The 14,170-nt window shown below is 30.2% G+C and overlaps 3 long non-coding RNA genes across 3 annotated transcripts; 1 reads left to right on the top strand and 2 right to left on the bottom strand.

Annotated features, from left to right (window-relative positions):
* Window positions 1-2,931: 2,931 nt before the first annotated feature.
* On the bottom strand, window positions 2,932-4,376 carry LOC123693941. The gene is made up of 4 exons (XR_006751737.1): window positions 4,285-4,376; window positions 4,031-4,063; window positions 3,322-3,411; window positions 2,932-3,000 (listed from the first exon to the last, which is right to left on the bottom strand). It is a non-coding gene; the product is annotated as an uncharacterized LOC123693941 (long non-coding RNA).
* A 5,178-nt stretch (window positions 4,377-9,554) lies between these two features.
* Window positions 9,555-10,044, bottom strand: LOC123694086. The gene is made up of 3 exons (XR_006751769.1): window positions 9,983-10,044; window positions 9,868-9,915; window positions 9,555-9,659 (listed from the first exon to the last, which is right to left on the bottom strand). It is a non-coding gene; the product is annotated as an uncharacterized LOC123694086 (long non-coding RNA).
* A 568-nt stretch (window positions 10,045-10,612) lies between these two features.
* LOC123693933 lies at window positions 10,613-12,102 on the top strand. Its single transcript, XR_006751735.1, has 4 exons — window positions 10,613-10,707; window positions 11,049-11,075; window positions 11,827-11,930; window positions 12,074-12,102. It is a non-coding gene; the product is annotated as an uncharacterized LOC123693933 (long non-coding RNA).
* The last annotated feature ends 2,068 nt before the right edge of the window (window positions 12,103-14,170 follow it).

Below are 14,170 nucleotides of genomic sequence, written 5' to 3'. Positions count from 1 at the left end.
TTATATCTATGTGATTATTAAAAATACATAGACTAATTAAGACGGTCACTTACAAGCATGTTAATGATACCAAACGGGTCAAAGTATGAAGAGCTTTCCTCTACTTGAGTTCCCATAATATTATGTTGAGCCCCTAGAGCTATATCTCCGGGTTGAACTATGAATAACATAAAAAATAAACTTTATTTATATTCTTATTAAAATGATAAATTTTTAAATAATAATTAAAAAAAATCAACCACGCGGCAGGATTCGAATGCGCTGCCTGAAAATGATCGTATCGTAACGTATCTATTCGACTATGATCCTGTATAGAAATAAAAACGATAAATTAAATCTTATTACCAATAATGTACAAAACATTTTGGGGAGCACCATACTCAGAGATAGAGTCGGATTCAGAATTGGAATAAGAATCAGAATAAGAATCATAATCGTCTATATTACCTGAAACGAAAATTAAAACAACGTAAGAAAGAAATCCGGAAAATTCTCAATTTAATTCAAATCACTTCCTTACACTGTGAAAATCTTATTATAATTAAGGTCAAAAAAAGAAAAATTAATATTTCTCTGCACATTATTAGTCTATGCGCAACCAACTATTAAAAATAATGTTTATAAAATGTAAATGTACTCTAGTACATTATTTATTACCAGTTACCACTAGATATAATGACGAAGCTAAATTTGTCGTGATTAATAAAAATGAAATAAATACAATGTTATTTGATAACGGCACGATCCTCGCAACTTTTTTGCCCATTAATATAATTCAAATTAAATAAATAAATAAATAAATAAATATTATAGGACATTATTACACAAATCGACCTAGTCCCACAGTAAGCTCAATTAAGGCTTGTGTTGTGGGTACTAGGCGACGATAAATATAATATTTAATAAATACATATATAGATAATAACACCCAGACCCAAGAACAAATAATTGAGTTCATCACACAAATATTTGCCCTGACCGGGGATCGAACCCGGGACCGTCGGCTCAGTAGGCAGCACTTTACCACTGCGCCAACCGCGTCGTCATATAAAAAAAAATCCCTACATATTAATATGAAACAAATGCTATTAAAATCACATCACATTACATTTCAAGAAAATACACCAGAATAAATTTAATGATACTAATTAATAAATAAAATTAGTTCCTCCATTGCTACGTTATTCTTTCATCATCACATTAATACAATTTTTCGTTATGTTATGTACTATGAACTATTATAATTACTATTTTATTTATTTTTTTGCTATTTCCTTCCATTCGTTTAAATTAAGTTCGTGCGTAAAAGGATGAAAAGGTGAGGTTAGGCAATATAATTTATACAATGGAATAATGAGCTTAATTTTAAAATAAATGCATTATTTAATTTATTACTCTTAATAATTTATTTGCAATTTTGCAATAGTCATTAAAACTATAAGTACTAAAAAATATTAAAAATAGAGCACTACTTCTCCGAGGTGTGCAAAAATTCTGTGCAATGATTATTTTATCCAGATTCATTCAGCCGTTTTGTATCTAGATTATTTATAAATATCTACATATCCATTTATTTCTAAAAAATAGTTTGTGGTTCGTTCCCGCTCTTTTCACTTTACATATTCACCACTTCATCAGAGGCAACTCATAAATCAACACTAGTGATTAAGTAAAGGAATATTATATGTCAATGTTTATATTTAAATGTATTGAACAAAACTCTACATACATACAACTACGATTCATTGGTTTGTCGATGGAAACATTGTTAATATACGTATACTAAAATTATTATAATTGCGAAATGCGAATTTGTCTGTCTTCCTGTCTGATACGGTTTCACAGATACACAGATTTGGATGAAAATTGGACCTGAAGAATGTAGTTGAAGACTTATGGCTAATCAGCTATAGGCTAATTTTTATTTATTAATGATATTAATGAAAGCCCGCGGGCAAAGCACGAGTATCTTAGCTCATGGTGTGACGTAACGGTGCATTTAGACGAAACGAACATAGAGCTTGAGCTAGAGCAAGAGCATTCTTTGGTGATCTTTTAGTGTAAATTAAAACTCGTATTCAGTGTTTTTCAGTATAAGAACGCACTAAGAACAGCGAAAGAATGCTCTACGCCTGTTTACACTAAAAGAATTTGACATAATGGGGTTAGAATGAGCATTAGCTCGAACAGTTGAATCTGTTCTTTGATTGACTAGCGCGTTCATTGAATGACGAATTGAACTAAAGGACAACTCGTCAAGTTGTTCAACGTCTTGAACGTCATTTAGCATAGTTGTTGATTAGAATAAAGGGGTTAGGTTCATTGTATTTTAACCACACATAAAAAGGAGCCTTCACCACGGCCAACGCGCTGTTATTTAACAATACGCCGAGTGTAATATCCGCTATTCTATGTTACAATTCGTTAACAAGTTGGACGTTGAGTGCCGCTTGATAAATGAACGTTCGTCCTATAGTCATTCAATTAAATGTCGTCATTCAATGAACGCGCTAGACATTCACACAAATAGCAGATTCAAACAGATAACGGCAGCATATATAAAACCATCGTGCTTCCCCTTATTTGTCCTTAACTGGCAGATAATCTAACCAGAACGTATTGTAGATGCTATGGCACCAACTAAAAGTTGTTATCCACAAATAGCTAAAAATGATTATCATCTACCAAATAAATAGTTTTACCTATTTTGTTTGGCCGCTTTGTAGGTATAATACAATAACTTTAGTGCAGCAGTAGGTATTGCTGTTATACCTTATTACACTATTAAGTATATTTTAAACAATTTTATTTGAATACAAATGGATAGTATTATAATATTATGACTGCACGCAATAATTACTATAGAAAATAAAAAGATTTTCAGAAAATCCGATCAAAATTTAAGTTTCAGGTTTCAATGAAAAAACAAAGTGCCTTCACAAATGTTTATTGCTTTTTAAAAAGTATTGGATGATCGCCATTGCCCATCCTATGATGATCCTGTGAAATTAATAGATATATAGGTATTTAGTTTGTTTCCTTTCTACATAAAATTAAATTTATTTCAGTTATTCTTAAGTTCTTATACATTTTTCTTGTTAGATTAGCCCTTAAAAGTTAATTTACACAAATTGTCAGTAAAATCCTTTCTCGAGAACCATTTTATATCTAGTTAAAAAAATCCATAAAAATCTGTTGCGTAATTTTGAAGATCTAAGCATACATACACACAGCGAAAGCGACTTGTTTTATACTATGTAACGATTGTTATCTGACGATGCATTTGGACGATTTCGACTAAATACATATAAAAATACTTACTAAAATTCATAAACCCGCGTTTCTTGCTTTGAGTTTGACCAGCATCAGTTTTTTGACTATTTGCATTCCCCGCGGTGTCGGTGGGTGTCACTGTAAAAATATATCAGTATGTGCTCATGGCCGAAGCCTTTACTTCAATTTACACATAATATGAATAACCTCCTCCTTTTTTGAAGTCGGTTAAAAACAACCGATAACACAGATTCTTTGTTACCAATATACATCCTTATTAAGATGATCCTATTGATTTAACAGTACTAGTATTATGTTAAACGTGACATATAGGTGTTTCGACATTGGTTAGTCTATTGATTACCTTGTAAGAATCCAGAACAGGTGAATTTTCATTCAATATTTTTACAATCATTTAAAGTTATTTTTGATATTCTACACACAAGTTGATGTAATTAAGCTCACCGGTTTTGAATACCGTATCATGTTTTTGTAAATAAATATTGGAAAAATCATATTCTATTAAGCTATACTTCTATACTAATATTAAAAAGAGGAAAGGTTTGTATGTATGTATGGTTTTCACGCATAAACTACTGAACCGATTATAATTAAATTTAGCACACATATAGAGGGTAACTTGGATTAACACATAGGATAGGTTTTATCCCGGAAATCCCACAGGAACGGGAACTATGCGGGTTTTCCTTTGAAAACGCGGGCGAAAAGCTAGTAACTAAGTAAAAATAACAATTACCTGAAATAGTATCGGGCCGCGGTTGTGGGTTAGCTGAAATTAAAGGAACAGATTATTTTATTAATTGTTCAATTTTTAAACATTTTTTCAAAGGTTTAAAAAAATTATGTTTTTAACTTTTAACGAAATTGATATCAATTTGAATATTCAAACTTTTATCTTTGTTAATTTTTCAATAATTCGTATAATATGTATTCTTTATATATTTAAAATAAGAAATTAGTAAACATTTTGTTTTGGTAAATATAACTTACGTTCACACACAACTGTAGCAATAAGACATGAAAGAGCAAGCACAGCAATGAGAACAACTTTTCCGTTCATTTTGTCGATTGAACAATTGAATGTGATAATCACTTTGGCACATCATTTATATTTATACCGGGAAATTAATAAAAATATTCTGAACGACGTCGTGAATTCTATTTAATTTACAGCTTTTCGTGTGACATTAACATTATAATTATAGATAAAACATAAACATAAAAATGTTATTGATTAGTAATTAGTAATAATTTTACTCAGCGAGTGAATGCATGGTTGTTAGGATGTTAGAACCAGATGGAGAGGTTTGATTACAGGTGCAGTTTTAAAAATATTTTAACACGGGTTTACCTCGGTCGAGCACTGTGTGATCGAGTCGATGAATTGGGTCGTATGTGATGGAATAATACAACTGTATACAACTGTATTATTCCATCAAACAAAAGTTGTTTGCATATTTGTGTACGTATATAAATTATAAACGTATAATTTATGTGTATGCTTGTCCAGCATAACATGCTATCATCTAAGCTAATTTCAATTTAGATGATCAGACTCGAAGTTCTTCTAAGAGCTCTCTTATTTAATAGGCATAAATTATTTAGTAGATATAGTAAGTATAATTTATAACAGTTTTTAAAACTAACTCGGAGACTTTTGTTAACAATACAAGCATTTAGATTAACTGGTGCAGGTAATCTCTATCTCTACGCTTACTATTATTATAAATTCCTATTTACCTTAGTCAAGGAATCACGTGGATTTACTAATAAATTATTTTCAAACTCTCTAGGTTCAACACGGCTTCACCGTATGGCTATTTCGTTTTTGTTGTGTTCAGATTATGGAAGCATAAAAAATAAAATAAAATACCATTCCATTAAAATACGAACAATAAAAAAATATATGAAATTTAGACTTCACGCGTTTCGCAAGAAGACAGGACATCGCCTGTAGAGTCGATGTCTGTGTCTTCTAATCGACTGGAAACATTTTGTATTAAAATTGAGAGATTTTTAATTAATACTATTGATAAAATGTCATGTCATATTGAAATGTGTATTAATAAGAAAATAAAATATTAAAAAATGAAATCTTTTAAATTTTGAAGGTGACTGAAAATTTTTTGTAATTTTTAATACCCGCTACGTGCCACTACCCTCTTCATGCGTCAGTTGACAATTACTGAAATTGGCTGTCGAGCAGATCTATGAATAATAATTTAGACTATTATAATAATAATGTTTCTGCAAGCATCTAAAGCTAAACGAAAGGATATTATTTTGCACGCTCTACCTTTTCGTGAAATTTCATGTTTGTCTGAAAGATTTAAAATTGGGTGTTGAGTAAAATTTAATCAAAGACTCATTTTGTATTTGCTTTTATAAACAATAATAAAAAATGTATACAATTGATATAGGTATTTACTGTATAACAATCAACACGCAGGTAAACAAGGGAGAATTTGTCAGTTGATAACCACTTTGATTGTTCCGTGTACTTTGGTCAGTTATGAAGAAGAGTCCTGTCGATATTTTTCCATCATTAACTTAAAATATAACTTATTTAACTAAATAAAATAAAATTTATAACTTTTACTTAAAAAATAATAGCTACGAAATTATCTGCATCGCAGCTACTGGACTTTGGATGGTTTCTATTTTCTTTCTTAGATACCATTATTAAATCTATATGATGTTCAGATATAACAAATATAGTCAAATTCTTTTCGCAATTATAATAATTTGTGGAATCCAGCCTAAAAATTTTCAAAATTGAAAATATTCCACACAATGATACTTTTACAAGCTAGCGAAACTGAGTTAGAATCATACTATGAATTCAATTTACGTAATACCAGCTCAAAGGAAAGATGTCTTAATACGGTAGTTGGTACATAGAAAATTTCAGACAAGGAAAAAGTGCCTTATTTTTAAAGCGAAAGAGTACTAATTCAAATATTAAAATAATTTTGAAATTGCATTACTACATTCGGTAATCGAATCAGCTTAAATCTTTAAAATTACAATTTACACCGTTTACGTTTGTTATTGCTATTGTTGATCGGTAGGGTCAATTATGATCAAAACCTACTAACAAAATTGGTATATCAAACACAATTCGACTATTTTAGAGAGATTTTAATATGAATAAAAATAAACTATATAATTTAAAATAAATCGAGTTTATAGATATGTTTGTTGTGTAAGCAGCTAGACGAAAAATACTGTGCTTTTTAGACACGTAAAACTGGAAATGGTTCTTGAGTAAATCTAATATTAAATCAAAGATATTTCATTATATATTTCATATCTCATTTTAAAAATAATAAAGCTATGCATATGTACAATGAATCTATTTTACAAAAACAAAGACAAGGGACATTTATTTAAATGAAAAAAAAAAAAAAACTTTAGCCGCAATGAAAAGTAATTATACAAATTGTATTTTGAGACATTTATTGATTGAGACAAAAATTATTATTAGACTTTCTTGGATGTAGGATGTTCATGATCCAAGGTATTATTATTATCTGAAAGAAAAATGAAATTTTTTACATCAATACAATTAATATAAAGTACAAAAAAATGTTGAGAAGAATCTCATTAATCATATTAAAAGCAGTTTTATTCCACTAATCCTTGATGATTTCGGGAAGTTGTGTTGTGCTGATATTTTAAATGCTTTGTATAGAAAACAATTCGCACGCGCATGGTTTAGTATCGTGTACCTTCTTATATTATCCACATCATGATAATATCTTGCGACTCTTGCTTTGTTCTTGATTAGCATTTGTACTTTGGTCATTCCTGTTTGTTGCTGTATCCTTAGGGCTCACTGCAAAACAAGTGAATTAGAGTTTATGTGTGTTCATTTCTTAGAGTGCATTTACATCAAACGAATGCTCTTGCTCTAGCTCTAGCATGGAGTTATGGTAAATGCATGTTTTAATGATCAGCGTTGTTCAGTATTAGAACATTGCATAGAATCTTTTCGAACGCACTTAGAACAACGAAAGAATGCTCTACGCTTGTTTACACTTAAAGTTGTTACAACGAGTTGTTGTTGTTTGTGTAACAATTTTCAGGTGATTAGGTCTAAATTACATCCATGTTTAAATGCTATTTAAGGATGTTAGGCCAGGATAAGTACTTTGCCGGACTTTTAAGAAAACTTAATGTGATCATTTCTTGAAGGCTCTGTGGTAATGGTTCGCAATAAACTCGTTAATGTACAAAATTATTAAAGGCTAGGTTTGCTTTTGCCATTCAAAAGGAATTTTTATCACTTCTAATCATTCTTCCTGGTGAAACAATTAAAAAACTATTTTTTTTATAAAAATATATTAAATTAAGTATTACCTTCTATTTCATCAGGCTGCGGCAGTGGATTGGCTGAAAAATAAATAAGAGAATAAGGCACATTTTTTAATCTAACTATTTTTTGGTATGTAATGAAGTTTTAGAGAATTAATAGAGGATTAATAGATAATTCAAATTATTATTAATAAGGTAAAACGTGGTTTATATAATTATGTAGTTTACATTATAACAATATTATTTTAGTTCGCATCAGGCGGGTACACATTCGCCATAACCATAGTAACCTATAGAAACAGTCTACGTCAATTTCACCATAAATGTGGAGGACACGTCACACGGCACTAGTGTGGAGCCGCCATTAGTAATTTCTCCCAAAACTGTAGTCGTAATTAGGTATTGCTAAACAATTGAATTGTTTCAACTTAAGCTATGTTTAAGCCGTGTCTGTCTCTAGATGAGCGTTAATTCTGTTTCAATTTCAATGGCACGTTGAAAACAGATGTTAATCTTTTTTGTGGGAAACAATGAATTTCTTGTAATAACCGATATTTTTTGAAATATGTGTAACGAAATTAATAACTTACGTTCACTGACTACTGTTGCAATAAGGCATGAAAGAGCAAGGATAGTGATAAGAATAACTTTTCCGTTCATTTTGTTGATTTTACAATCGTGTACTAATAACGCGACGTCCATTTCGTTATTTATATCAAAAAATATATAAAATAATTAATAGAACATCGTGATCATATAATTATGCCTTTAGCCACATAAAATACATAAACAATTATTATAGTCAATATATACTAACTTATCTACTACTTATTTAGTTTATACTTTATATGAATTTTTTATCTTATGTCCTATAATATAATCTATATATAGAGGTATACAGGGTGTAATCGTTAAGTGTGCACAGGCGATTATTCCATAACTATTGCAGATATCAAAAAACTTTAAACTGATATCGAAAACCCTTTACCTAATGAGTAAAATGACATTAATAAGTTTTAAAAAAGTTACATAAAACACTCCCACAGTAGGTAAACTAGTTTGATTCAAATAATAAGGTGAATAAAGCGTTTAATTCTATTACAGCGTAAGGAAGCTAAAATGTATGGGTATATTTATCGGCATATCAAAGCGTTCGATTATATTGATCTTGCCACTATATTTCGTAAACAGCTGATTATCGTTATGGTGAAGGTATGGTAAAGGTTTAGTTCTCAAGCTTATTACTTCATATATTTTGCTATTTGAAATTTAGATCAATCTTGTTAATCAGATTTACTTGTAGTTTATTGTATAAGATTTAGATAGAGTACTTTATTATATTACACTAGCTTTCCGCCCGCGGTTTCGCCCGCTTTTTCAAAGATAAACCCGCATAGTTTCCGTTCCCGTTGGATTTTCGGGAGAAAACCTTTCCCATGTGTTAATCCAAGTTACCCTCTATATGTGTGCTAAATTTCACTGTTATCGGTTCAGTAGTATTTGCATGAAAGAGTAACAAACACACACATACACATCCTCACAAACTTTCGCATTTATAATATTATAATATTAGTAGGATAGGATTTGGATAGATCAGAGACTAGAGAGCTTCTTTGGTCGGTTAACCGAGACATCCTAGATTCTATTCCTGGTGGGATTAAAAAATAGATTATTATCGTTCTAGTAGTTCTAGAAATTAATGTATTTAATAAAAAAAATATACTTGTGGTATCTAATATATAATAACTAGCTGCCCCGGAAAACGTTGTCTTGCCTTACTCTATGGGTATGAATTAGAATGTTGGCCAATACTCAGATCCCAATAGGCAGCCAAAATTTCATGAGATTCGATCCAGCCGTTTGGAAGGAGTATGGTAACTAACTTTGTGACACGAGAATTTTATAAATATATAGATATAGAAGGAAATATATAAAGAAATAAATCAAACATGGCTTGTTTTATTTTTATTCGTATTTATATGTTTTTTCTTGAACCAATCGTTGAGTCTCATTATTATTCGTGTTTGATGCAACATTTGTTATGTGAACTGAAACAAATAAATAGTTTTATGATATTAATATCAAAATATCATTCATAAGGAAATTTTGTGGACAATAATTAATTGGGAATTTAGCTATTTTTATTTTTTTTTATTTTGGATGACAAACTGTAAGAAATATCTCAAGAATTTGAAATTTAAATTTGTTTTATATAATATTACATATATTTATATAATATATAAACAGTGTACCAACCATGGACAATCATTTTACTGTTTCCATCGTCCATTGTATGTGGAAAACCTGCATTAAGAAAATGTGATGAATTTATATTACCATTATGAAAATGTCACAAAGGTACTTGACTTACAATGAGACAAAGTCGTTTGAAATAAATAGTCAACTATAATTAATTTAATAATTAAAATAATAATATAAAACATTTTAATTTAAATAAATAATTAACAATACATATGTGTTACGGCTTTCATGAGCCTTCAATAAATTCATAAATTGTCTCATACGCCCATATCAATGTTATAATGAAATTAAAAATAGTTATGAAGGCTATAAATAAATTTTAACAATAAAAGAATAGGTACTTACTAATAGTAATTGTTGTAATAGGCAAATAATCGTTTGCATTCGGAATTTATCAGGGACCATTTCATTAGAGACTCTTACGAAGTTATAAAAATTCTTTATCCTAATCGGTCGGAGGAAAGGAGAAACATAATATGCGTAGGTAATTTTGATTGTCAAGAATAACACTATTTATTATTATGTATATCTAAACGATTTTATATATACACTTCATAATCCTATGAAGTGGGATTTAAAGTTTTCAAATTAACTCCATGTGAGTAGTTTTAATGCATTATAATATTATGATTATTTTCTCACATAAACTTATAAGTCGTGACATTTTATCATTATTTAGTTATTTAATTGCATTTGGACATACAACAGGTATATAAAAAGAAAATGTGTAGGATTTTATTTACTCTACGACTGTAGCTTTCAAGATGAATACGAAGTCAATATTTTTAACTTTTTTGATTTTGGCCTGCTTACTTGCAGTCGCTTATAGTTCAGGTATTTATTTATATTTTTAAGTGATGATAATTTTTTTTGTAACTTTGCAAAATATTTTGCAATATTGTTTTCGGTGAAATAGTAATATAATTGACACAATGATGATTAAAAGTAATATAGTGCTGTTAAGTTTCAACAAACCTCATTAGTTTTATATCTGTAAGAAAAAAATTAAACAGTTAAATGAATATTCTTTCTAATATTACTTAATCAATATAAATAAATAAATATTATAGGACATTATTACACACATCTCATTAATTTATTATATTGCTTCCATATCACCAATGCAATGGTTATTATTTAAAAAAACTTCTCTTATACGTTTCGTATGTTTTCAGCCAACCCAGGAGGAAACATTGTCGCAGGTAAGTTTTGTCTACTTCAATAGAAATACAAGATTATAAATAAATAAAAACCGGTCAAGTGCGAGTCGCACTTGCGCACTTCTATACAAACATATTTGTTGTAACTGTTTTATGCTTTTTGCAATTTTTTTTATAAGACGATACTTCATACCAAATTTCAAGACTCTATGTTCACGGGAAGTACCGTGTAAAGTCGAAAATATGCAGCATAATTCCGTTGAGCATAGAATTTTTTTCATAGCTTCAAGGGACGGTGAATCTGAGTATTTGATATTATAAATTTCAGCTTGATACTTCTTGCCTATAGAGCAGTGGTGGCTCAGTGGTGAGACCTCGGACTTCGAATCGATAAGTCCGGGGTTCGAGACCAGGCGAGCGCGCGGGAATTAAATTGATTTTTCAATTTATCTGCGCATGTTGTAACATCACCACTGCTCGAACGGTGAAGGAAAACATCGTGAGGAAACCGACATGTCGAAGAATTAAAAAGTTCGACGACATGTGTCATCCGCCAACACGCACTTGGCCAGCGCGGTGGATTATGGCCTGTACCCTCATAGGAGGCCCGTGTCCCAGCAGTGGGAACGTTTGTGGGCTGATGATGATGATGATGATGACTTCTTGCCTGAGAAAAAGGCTTTTAACAAACAGACAGACGGACGACAATGTTATCATATACGGTTCTGTTTTTTCCTTTTGTGGTTCGGAACCTTAAAAATTATTTTATTTTTAATTAATCAAACGTTTTTAGAGAAAAATTCCAATGGGGCTTCTGATTACAATCCTCAAGTATCTACCCCAGACCAGACTCAAGAAAATCGCAAATCATTGGTATGATGAAACTACATTTGTAAGGTAAATATTTTATTGTTAAAAACGTTATTATTTTAGTAGTATGAGTACTTAGTACTTAATTAAAAAAAGCCACCATCTTAATAAGTTACGTAAACAAATCCGTAATTTTTTGTACAAAATATTAATAATATTTTATTTTTCAGAATGCAGAGGAACAGAGTACATATTTAAAATAAAGAGTTTGTCCAAAATGCGACGTTTTATTACTTATTAAAAATTTTAATTAAAAGGAAAAATATCCACCAAGATGAGTCGATTTTGTTGGTTACTGAAAGTAAAGGATTGATTAAAAAAAGTCCTTACCATTTACTATGTCATCTTGTACTATAGAAACTTCTTGATTTCCGAGTGTCATATTTGCAATTAGTGCATATTTTAACTTTTAAGCAAAAATTTAAAAAAGGTCCTTTAAACCCCACCCCTCCACCCTTTATGGTTGATGAAGTAAAAATTATTATAATTGATATTTAAACTATCCATTTAGACTTATCATTAACGTTATAAATAACATTCAGACTTATCTTTCCATATAGAAAGGACTACAAACATAAACATTCATTATTAATACTAATAATTACCTTATTTGATAGTTTTTAGGTTGTGATATGAGTTGAACGTAGAATTAAAAGTATTTATATAAGACTAGCTTTCCACCAGCGGCTTCGGCTATGTAATCAAAGTAAAACCCACATAGTTCTCGTTTCCCTGTGAATTCCAAGATAAAATCTATCCTATATCCCTACTCAGATCGCAATCTATCTCTGTATCAAATTTTAAGTAAATACATGCAGTACTTTTTGAGATTAGCCCGGACATACGCCCCAAGTATTATTTAAAAAAAATATTCAATGTACAATTTTGACTTCCCTACAATTTTATTATATTATGTATAGATAGTAGGTTTGTAGAAACACTTGTCGTGATTTTTCGTTACAAAAGACTGCTCACGGTATTACGTGACAATGTTACTGAATTTTTCAAAGTTTAAAAGTTATAAGTATTATAATAATTAGAGGAACAAAAAACGAGTCACTGATAATGTGATACTGTTTTATACAAATAAACCAAACAAGCGACACATAGGTAATTGGTTTATTGAAAAAAAATATTTATTTAGACCCACATCATGAAATGGTTGTTAATATGAGCGTAGTAAATATGGGTTGTGATTGTCTATTCTTTTTAGATATTAAAATTCTGACTGTGCGATTAGAAGTTCTAGAATACATTGTTCCATTTATTACCCTTTAATAAATAAAAATTATTGGCTTATAGTGTTTATTCAAATAATAGTTACCTACTTGACAAATTAAAAAAAACTCATAGAATCCTTAACGTTAACCTATCTAGTATCTACTCAGTCACTATTATTCATATGATTTTTCTATTCGAAATACCTAACTAGGGCATGAACGCTCTTAACTTAATAGTTAAGAGCGTTCAGCCAGCGAACTGATATAAGTAAAGGACCTATCCGTTGAAAACACTGTTGAATGTGGCTCCGTGTAAATACTTAGTACTACTTAGTATACTAAATACTAGTAATTTAACTTAGTCATAATACTTAAATATCTATCCACCATATTAACTAAAATAAAGTCTAGTTGTGTAATAAAAAAAAGCATTTCATAATTGGTGGTGACTTGATCTCAGAAAATGTATGCAATAGTATGGGGTCATCATGTGGGGAAATGGTGCCGACGCTCACGACTTATTATACTACAAATTAAATGTGTAGGTACATATTTTAGCAAATATACACCCAGGAGAGAGTTGCAGAAAATACTTCAGCCTCCAAAAAATTCATAGGTACTCTTCCCAGTATATACATTATAGAAGCATAGACGATAGAAGCTTAGAAAACATTCAAACATAATGCATACTAATATTATAAATGCGAAAGTAACTCTGTCTGTCTGTCTGTTACTCAAACACGCCTTAACTACTGAACCAATTTGCATGAAATTTGCTTTAGAGATATTTTGGTAGCCGAGAAAGGACATAGGCTACTTTTTACCCCGGGTATGTCCCGGTTTTATCCCCGAAATCCTACGGGAACGGGAACTATGCGGGTTTTTCTTTGACTGCGCGGGCGAAGCCGCGGGCGGAAAGCTAGTATTATATAAAATCAATCCAAATCCGCGCCGCCAAAATAAACTGTCTGAGCCCAAATCTACCAATTTTTTATTTAATTATCTTTTTAACCAAAAACAATAATATATAGATATAAATAACAATTT

This window comes from Colias croceus, chromosome 8 (assembly GCF_905220415.1).
Source record: "Colias croceus chromosome 8, ilColCroc2.1".
NCBI classification, from domain to species: Eukaryota; Metazoa; Arthropoda; class Insecta; order Lepidoptera; family Pieridae; genus Colias; species Colias croceus.
This window is presented reverse-complemented; position numbering and strand designations above follow the sequence as displayed.